At 35.9% G+C, this 10,111-nt stretch overlaps 1 long non-coding RNA gene across 1 annotated transcript; it reads right to left on the bottom strand.

Annotated features, from left to right (window-relative positions):
* Positions 1-8,164: 8,164 nt before the first annotated feature.
* LOC120182773 lies at positions 8,165-9,904 on the bottom strand. The gene is made up of 3 exons (XR_005521865.1): positions 9,136-9,904; positions 8,933-9,050; positions 8,165-8,848 (listed from the first exon to the last, which is right to left on the bottom strand). It is a non-coding gene; the product is annotated as an uncharacterized LOC120182773 (long non-coding RNA).
* Positions 9,905-10,111: the final 207 nt, after the last annotated feature.

Raw genomic sequence — 10,111 nt, 5'->3', positions numbered from 1 at the left:
TCTTAATTTTAGCCCCTAAATTGGGGTGTTATCGCAACTCATAACCTAAAACCAAAAATCACAACTCAGTCCCATCTCCATCTCTCACTCTCTCACCTATCTCCGACGAAATCCGTCCCCATCTCCGGCGAAATCCGTCTATCTCCATCTCTCAGAGCCACCCTCACAATCAGAAATGGAAAATCAACCAAATCAACCAACGAGGGTTAGTTTTTTTAATTATTTTCTTTTTGAAATTTTTGTATTATTATTAGGTTTTTCATATTGAAATTGATGATAAGTTTACTGGTAATTTCAATAATAGATTAACCATTTCACTTAGATTGCTTATTAAATCAATCGAGAATCGCAACGCGAAATGCAAATCGCAACGCGATTTTAGTTTCGCGTTGCGATTCTCTCGTTGCGATAGTCAAATTCGCGTTGCGATAGTCATTTTCGTGTTGCGATTTTCATTTTCAGAAACTATTCTTCTTCTTCAAATTGAAACTTGAATGAATTGCATTACTTCAACCAAAACACAAAGACAAATACGAAATTCACAGTGTTGCAAATTTAAGTTTGAAGAATAAACTACTACTCTTTATGTTTATTATTGTTTTTGGTATATCTTCACAGTGTAGTTTTTGGTATATCTAATTTAGTATGTTTATTGTTTTTGTAGAACTTTTATTCGGCTCAATTGACCTTGAGAAATAAAGTCAGCCTGGCCAAAACAATTGAGTCGAAGCTTTCACCTGCACAAAGAAAAATGTTTGAGGATACATGCTTCGGGCCATGGCTGAAAGTACAACATCCCGGTGGAGATGCGATGTTGACACACCTGTTTCTTTAAACCATGACTAGCGATCTACCAGAGACTATACAACGTCGTGATGAAGAGATATGGTTTGATTTTCCACCGGCGTATACGTGTTTTGGACGGGAGGAGTTTTGCTTAATCACCGATCTACGCTTCGGACAGGATGATGTAGGTCGGTACACTAGACACATTACCCGCCCATCATGGCTATCCCGGGTTTTTCCTGAGCTGGAGAGGCCGAGTCTACACGTAGAAGACCTGACAAGATTGTTGAATAATAAAGACGGTTTTACTCGGATGGATGACGTCGACGTTGTCCGAGTATGCCTTCTAATTCTTTTGCATGACGGCTTTTTAGGCAGAGAGGCCAGACAACCTATTCCAAATGATCTAATCAAATTGGTAGAAGACCTAAATGCGTGGAACCTGTTTCCGTGGGGCTCGTATTTATGGAAAGCTACATGGAATAAGTTATCGTCTGCCTTGGATGATCGAAAAAGTTTGCATGGCGATGGTTCCAAATACACTTTGACAGGCTTTATTTGGGCCTTTAAGGTAAGAATTTTTATATGATGTTTCCAAAATTATAAGTAATTATTTAACAATTACTAATGTTTGTTATTATATTGTTTGTAGATTTGGATATTTGAGGCCTTTCCCGCCATGAAGACATATGCAATAAAAACTTCAAATGATATTCCCAGGGCTATTTCCTGGAAGAGGAAACGGACCTTGCAATGGGAAGATTTACTACGGTATACGACAATAAATAATGTAAGTTAACATAAATACTACCATATGTTTATAAACAAGTTATTACTAGTACACGTTTAACTTTGTTTGAGCTTTTATATTGTTAGGAGGCCAACACTCCTCTACAGAGGCTGACACCAACGCAAATGATTCATCTCGTTGATTCTTCAAGTGAACGGCGTTAAAAGACGTCGGCATAATTGTATATCGTGTATTTCTTTTATTTTCCTTAAGTTTCCTAATTATTAGAAGACGTGACACCCACGCATCGATATGCTGTTTTACAAAAAAAGACATATATTAGTAACTTACATAAATTTACAAAAAAATAATCAAATTAAAATATAAGAAAAATATAAGACTTACCCCTCCATCGAAATAGCCATTGTCTTCGACCCCTAATAATACGCCCCACCAAGACCGATCAAGCAACAAATAGATATCATCATTGAGCTTGCATATGTCAGTGAAACACCCCTGGCTTCGCTCATGTAGATAAAAATCAACTGCGGTCTTAGCCCAAAGGGTGTTATCCAGAATTGTGTCCGGTAGTTGTTTCCTCTCCTCTTCAGATACCGGTATGGTACTGGCCAGTAACTCATACGAGAGCCAACTTGAATCCATCATGTCCGGCACGTCAGAGGGTTTCTCAAGAATCCTACATATGACGCCATGTGAATCGGGCTCTTGAATGGTGGGAGGGACCTCTTCAACGATGACAGTGGCCTCTTGAATGGTGGGAGGGGACTCTCGAGGAATGATAGGGGCCTCTTCAACGATAGGAGTGGACTCTTGAGGGATGATAGGCGAGTCGGGCTTCTTCTTGCGGTGTCTTCGCACTATTGGGGTATACGGAGACTTAATAGCACGTGCACGCCGTCTGATGCGTGAACTCTGTCGTGCAAGAAAAACCCGACGTAAAGCATCCACCTTATCGGTCCGCTAAATAATTAAATACAAATATCAGTAAATAAACGGACATGATATTTAAACAGTGAAAACAAAGACAAATATATTTCAAAACTTCAACCAAAAGACAAAACAAAGACAAATACTAACTTCACAGTGTTAAAGAATACACAGTTTAGCAGAATTGGCAGCAACCGAATAAATTTACTTCAACCAAAAGACAAAACAAAAAGACAAATACTAACTTCACAGTGTTAATAAATAGTTTAGCAGTATTGGAAGCAACCGAATAAATTTACTAAGCAATCTAAGTGAAATGGTTAATTTAAGTGAAATTACGAGTAAATTTATCATCAAGTTAAATATGGAAAATCTTAAACTTACCTCGTTGCGTAGAGTATGAACCTCATTCTGCAACGATACTACCATCTCACTTAGAGCGGCAACCTCACCACGTAAAGTAAACACCTCCACACGCCATGCACCATCGTTATCGCGTAGAGTACCGATCTCCTCACGCAAGGCATTGACCTCCACACGCCATGCACCATCGTTATCGCATAGAGTACCGATCTCCTCACGCAAGGCATTGACCTCCACACGCCATGCACCATCGTTATCGCGTAGAGTACCGATCTCCTCACGCAAGGCATTGACCTCATCACGTAACTCCCTTGACTCATCCCGTGGAGGTGGAGAACAGGGAGATAGAAGTCGTGGCATCTTTGTCGGTCGCCTATCATGAGGTGATGGTGGAGAAGAGGCTCGATGATGTGATGGGATAGGTGATGGCTCTCGTTGTAGAGGTGTATAGTCGGGTCGATCAGGTGATGGCTCTGGGTGAGGTGATGGCTCTCGAAGTGGAGGAAGTGGAGGCTGCTCATCATTCGTGCCATCAAGAAAACGCTGACTAGCTTGCCACCAATCAGTGGCAAGCTCAGCCTCCGTGGGTGTCAGTCTCATTAATGGAAATTATAAAAACTCAAACAAAGTTAAACGTCTACTATTAATAACTTGTTTATATATGATAGTATTTGTGTTAACTTACATTATTTATTGTCGCATATGGTATTAAGTCTTCCCAATCCAACAGACGTTTCCTCTTCCAGGAAATAGCCCTGGGAATATCATTTGAAGTTTTTATTGCATATGTCTTCATGGCGGGAAAGGCCTCGAATATCCAAATCTACAAACAATATAATAACAAACATTAGTAATTGTTAAATAATTAATTATAATTTTGAAAACATTATATAGAAATTCTTACCTTAAAGGCCCAAACAAAGCCTGACAAAGTGTATTTCGACCCATCGCCCCGCAAACTTTTGCGGTCATCAAAGGCAGACGACAACTAAGTCCAGGTAGCTTTCCATATATACGAACCCCACGGAAACAGATTCCATGCATTTAGGTCCTCTACCAATAATATTAGCTCCTGAGGAATAGGTTTTCTGGCCTCTCTGCCTAAAAAGCCCGCATACAAAAGTAGTAGAAGGCATACTCGGACAACATCGACGTCATTCATCCGAGTAAAACCATCTTTCTTATTAAACAATTTCTTCATGTCGTCGACGTGTAAGTTCGGCTTCTCTATTGACTCATCAGGTAAAACCCTGGATAACCATGATGGGCGGGTGATATGACGAGTGTACTGGCCTACATCATCGTGTCCGAATCGTAGACCAGTGATTAAGCAGAACTCCTTCCGCCCAAAACAAGTATACGCCGGTGGAAAATGAAACCATATCTCTTCCTCACCACGTTGTATACTGTCGGGTAGATCTCTAGTCATGGTCTGAAGCCACAAATGGGTCAAATTAGCATCTCCACCCGGATGCTGTACTCTCAGCCATGGCCCGAAGCAGGTTTCCTCAAACAATTTTTTTTGTGCAGGTGAAAGCTTCGAAGCAATTGTAGTGGCTAGGCTAACTTTATTCCTTAATGTCAATGAAGCCGAAAAAAATTTCTACAAAAACAATAAACATACCAAGTTAGATATACCAAAACTACACTGTCAAGATATACCAAAAACAATAAACATAAATAGTAGTTTATTCTCGAAACTAAAATTTGCAACACTGTTTTGTCTTTTGGTTGAAATGAAAATCGCAACGAGATAATGAGAATCGCAACGTGAAATGACAATCGCAACGCGAAATGAAAATCGCAACGAGAGAATCGCAACGCGAAATGAAAATCGCAATGCGATTTTGGTTTCGCGTTGCGTTTTTTATTTCGCGTTGCGATTCTCTCGTTGCGATAGTTATTTCCGCGTTGCGATTTTCATTCTCGAAACTATTCTTCTTCTGCATTACTTCAACCAAAAGACAAAACAAAGAAAAATACTAACTTCACAGGCTAAACAGTTTAGCAGTATTGGCAGCAATCGAATGAATTTAATAAGAAATCTAAGTGAAATGGTTAATCTATTATTGAAATTACCAGTAAACTTATCATCAATCTCACTATGAAAAACCTAAAATAATGCAAAATTTTCAAAATAAAACTAAAAAAAACTAACCCTCGGAGGTTGATTTTCCATTTCTGAATGATTGTGAGGGATTTTTGACTGTGAATGGTTGTGAGGGATTTCGCCAGCGATGGGGACGTTAATCTATTTTTGACTGAATAAAAATTATTTTTATTTATTTTTACATTTTTATTTATTTTTTTCTAATTTTATTTGTTTATTTTTATTATTATTTTTTGTTAATGCTTTACATATGTATATATATATTATTCTTATTCTTATTCTTATTCTTATTCTTATTTTCTTTTTGTTTTCTTTTTATTTTATTTTTTATTTCTTTTTATTCATTTTGTTTTATTTTATGTTTATTTATTTTACCGTTTTATTTTTTATTTTTTCCCTTATATTATTTATTTTATAATTTTTTCTTTCTCTTCTTGTTTCGTTTATTATTTTTATATTTAGCATTTTCTATCTTAATCTGATTCGACATTTCATTACATGTTTAACATTTATATCTTTTTAAGGGTCTTCGTTTAAATCAATCAGAGGTAAGCAATTCGAATCGGATTTTTAGATTTTAATATAAATTCTTAATTTTCGCAATTAAAGACAACTGATAAATTAATTGGTACCGAAAGAGCGGTTCAAGGGTGCTAATCCTTCCTTGACCGTAACCGACTCCCGAGCTCAACACATTTCTAGTAAAACACAGATCATGTAAGATTAGGGCTGGCAATGGGTCGGGTGGAGCTTCATCCGCCCCATCACCCGCGGTCCAAATCTCCATCCACACTATCCATCACCCACAAAAAAATTTCATCCATATCCGCTCCATCCATCATTCGCGGGTGGAGCAGATGAGAAATGAATGATTCTATGAACAAAACCTATTTTTACATCCTAAGCTCAAATTCTTCTAACATTCATAGAAACCAAACATTGATACTCAAACATTCATAGAAACCAAAACATGAACAATAAATTTTCATCAAATTCAAACAAAAACAAAATGGAACACAGTTTATATAGTCTTGTGCAATATATTTGTGATACATTTTTCAAGTGAATAGATGCATCATGTATAGTCTTGTACACCAAATATAATCTTCAAATCTTCATCAACAAACTATCACTTCTCAAAAGTCATCTCCATCCTAGTATCAATAGGGATAAACCAATATTAAAAAATTAGACATATTTTCAATGGGATAAAAGTCAGAATTAAGAGAATAAGAATATTTACCGAGTTAGCATATGCATCAAGCACTACACTTGATGAACTTCCCTCGTCTTCCACATCAAAATCCTCCAAGATAGTAGCACATGATAAAAGCTTCTGAAATCATATATATATATATATATATATATATATATGGATGGATGGATATATTAATGGGTGGATGGATATATTAATGGATGGGATGGATGCTGCGGGTGATGGGTCAAAAAATTTTCATCCATATCCTACCCGACCCATCACCCGATCCATCCATTACCCGCCAATCATCCGTTTTACAGCGGATTTTCATCCATTTATTCGGGGCGGGTGGGTGGATAATCCACTCACCCATGGATAATTGATAGCCCTATGTAAGATGTGTCTGATCCGCCTAAATGTTTGTTAAAGTGATCGGTGGCGACTCTAACCCAATTATTCAAGTCGAAGCCCAATTCCGGGTCCAATCGAAAGACGACATCGACATGTTATATTTCAAATATTTTATTACTTTTTAAATAAAAAATAGATAATCTGTGAGAAAAAAATTAATTCACATTTTGATCCAACCAATAATATATTTTGAGTATGAATTAAGTGACATCGATGATAAAAGAATTATTGAGTAAAATATATGAGTGGTTATCGAATTTTTAAGATATTTTCATTTCAATCATTGAAACTAAAAGTATTTTATTTTAATTATTAGATTGTTAAATTATTAATAATATTGTTTTAATAAATTATTATCGCTAAAAATGAAAGAGGCTTAAATTAGATTAAACTTGGGACGTTTAAGGAATATATACAATATTAAAGCATCAAACTAAATGAGAGTACTATGATAAAATATAGTATTTAAGTCAATTTAAGAAAGATGAATTAAGAAGAAAAAATTAAGACTTCAATATGGATTGTACTTAAGACCTTTAAAAGTAAGAGCATGTGCAACACCGAACCACTGGATTAAGTAAAAAAAAAAGTTAAAATGTTTTAAAGATATAATATTTAAGTTAAAATAAGAAAAATATTAAGATTAGAAGAAAATTGAACTTAAAAACTTTAGAAAGGTATGTGCAACGCCTAACCATCAAAATAAAGAATTTATTGATTTTTTATAAAAAAAATATTTAGATCAAATTGTGATAAATAAATTAATTTCATTTATTTCACAAAGATATATTAAATATAAATAAATTATAAAATAATATAAAAATATATTTTTTATATAAATTAAATTAAATTAATCTTATAAATATTATTTATATTTATATTTCTTTTAAAAGAAAATGAAATTAATTTTAATCATAATTTAATTTTATAAATAAAGTTATAAATAATATTCATTTTGTGACAATTTAGATACAATTTTTTTGTCAAAATTTTACAACTTCCCTATTTAGTCTACTGATTGGGTGTTGCACATACCCGGAAGGTTTTAGGTTTGACTTCCCTTGAAGCCTTGAAATTTTCCTTAAATTTGGGTAGTTTTTAACCATGAGCTGAATTCATTTAAATATAGATTTATCCTTAAAAAGGTTAAATATAAAATTATAAAAAATAATTAAAATTAGATCTCTATTTTGATAAAATTAAATTAAATTTCTATACCATATCAAAACACATGATGAACATGAATATTTCGGAAAAAAATGTTTCCAGAATGCTATTAATACAGCTTGGCTATCAACAACAAGCTGAATAGATACTAGATAGGCTACCAAAAGACTTGAAGCAATTAGATTTGCAACGTCCTGTGTGGTAACATGATAAACCATTTAACACAAAAACTAGTTTAAAGTTGAACAGCTAGCGTGCTAATAACAGGGGAAAACAAGTCATTAACTGAAATGTCAAGTCTCTAGGGATAAGGGCTAGATAATCGAACTCCGACCCTCATCTATATGAATAAGGTCCACCAGTGATGGGGTACCGGTATGAAACTATTGTAGAAGCAGGAATAGTGGAGGCATAGGTTGGATTCAAGCCATCTCCTTGGTTGTTTTCTCTCCTCCTCAAATGATCCATCTCAATCAAGTGTGCGTCTCTGCTTGAATGTGGCAGGTAAGAGTCAAACAATGGCGCACCATAGTAGCTACTACAATATGGGTCTGTAGCATAGGAATCCAAAGTCAATGCACCAGCAAGAGATGTGTTTGCAGTTGTTGCAAAAACAAATGATTGCATTTCTTGTGTAGCACCCATACCGTAAGTCCGATACTCTCTCGTTCGAGTAAAGAGGATCAGAGAGAATTATATATCTCCTCATAGGCACAGATCCCCTGTATACCACGTCCGGATGACATAGAGGCTGCTCCTTGTAATCTCATGGTAAGATCCTAATCTAGGAGTCATATGACGCTGAAAGCTTGTGTATCTTCTCTCTCCCCGAAAATCGTAAGCTCCATAATCATTCTCATTAAGGTATAAATCACGATGAATGTCCTCTCTCCGAATAGGTGGCAACCCCCCATACGCAATTTCCTGGTCCCTTCCATGAGATAAAACAGGATAGCTTCTGGGACTGATGGCATAAGGGTCTCTAGCAGATGTTTAATTCTCTTGGTCTATCATGTGGTTCCCTATTTTCAGGGTGTTCGAGTATTCGACCCGCTACCCTTGATGGAGGAGAGTAGACAGGCAGTACACTTGAATGAACTGAAACAGGTTGAAACAGTTTAGTTCGTTTCCAAACCTGAAAGGGAAAATTCAGATGTCGTTAATGCCAAAATATTAAAGGATCAACACCAAACTTGCAGATGAGAAAACTACTTCTCACTTGTCTAGCAGTAAGTTTGGTTTTAAATCTGTTGTTTATTGTTATAATTTTCCTTGATTGCCTTCTTGAAAATACTCTCCGCCAGAGGAAAACAATCAGCATGGACACTGAACCGCACCTGTAAAAGATGAAATTTGTACACAAATCTCTTAGGTAAGGATGACGAAGAATTGTAGCTAAAGATGGCAGTACTAAAATGACACATGTGCAGGGAAAGCCCCACCAAAAGCCTCAAGCTCAAGTTTTATTCCACCCGAAGAGGATGCTTTATAAACCCCATATATAAGATTGATATCGTAATCATAGAGAAAAAGCTTAAACCCTTGTCTGATACCCAACACGAGATCTTTTTTATCATTTGATACCCCCATTACACGGTACCGGAAACAATGTGCTTGGTCCTTGCACTGCACAGAAATATTAGACCCTCAATCTTTTCTTTCATTTTATTTTCTTGCTCCTTTCCCTTGCCATCACCCTTTTCATTTTTCTTGTTATTCATCTCTAAACTCTTCTACTTTTCCATCTGCTCGTTCCATTTTCTATTTCTCTTACCTCTCTGCTTTTCTTCATTCTTCTGGTTTTTATTGAAAAGACTAGCCCCCTTCTTCGTATTTTGGTAGTTCCATTTAATCTATTACTCTGTTCCTTGCTACCTAACCGATATGTATTTTCTTCTTTCTGTTGGATCTTCTGGTTTTTCTCTGCATGCACCATACTGATGGTAGCATCTTTTTGTGGGTTGTCTTTCCTTGAATTCTGCTTCTTAGCATCATTTTCAGATACTTTGCTGCTTTCTGATATACTCTTGTTCTTCTTCCTTAGCTTTCTCTTCTGAACCTCATAAGTATCAATGACTTTTCTTGTCTTCAAAAGATTCTTGGCAATTGACTTTGCAATGTCAGATTTGGCCTTTGATAACTCTGGGCTTCTCTTTTCAGATGCATGTGATTGTGCTAAACCTTCATTTTCTTCTTTCTTTTGGATATGCTGGCTTTTCTCTACATGCACCATACTGGTGATAATATCCTTTTGTGGGTTGTCTTCCCCTGAGTTTTGCTTCTTAGCATCATTTTTAGATACTTTGCTGCTTTCTGAAACACTTTTGTTCTTCTTCCTTCGCTTTCTCTTCTAAACCTCAGAAATATCAATGGCTTTTCTTATTTTCAAGAAATTCTT

This window comes from Hibiscus syriacus, unplaced genomic scaffold, assembly GCF_006381635.1.
Source record: "Hibiscus syriacus cultivar Baekdansim isolate YM2019G1 unplaced genomic scaffold, ASM638163v2 tig00112738_pilon, whole genome shotgun sequence".
Lineage (NCBI taxonomy): Eukaryota > Viridiplantae > Streptophyta > Magnoliopsida > Malvales > Malvaceae > Hibiscus > Hibiscus syriacus.
This window is presented reverse-complemented; position numbering and strand designations above follow the sequence as displayed.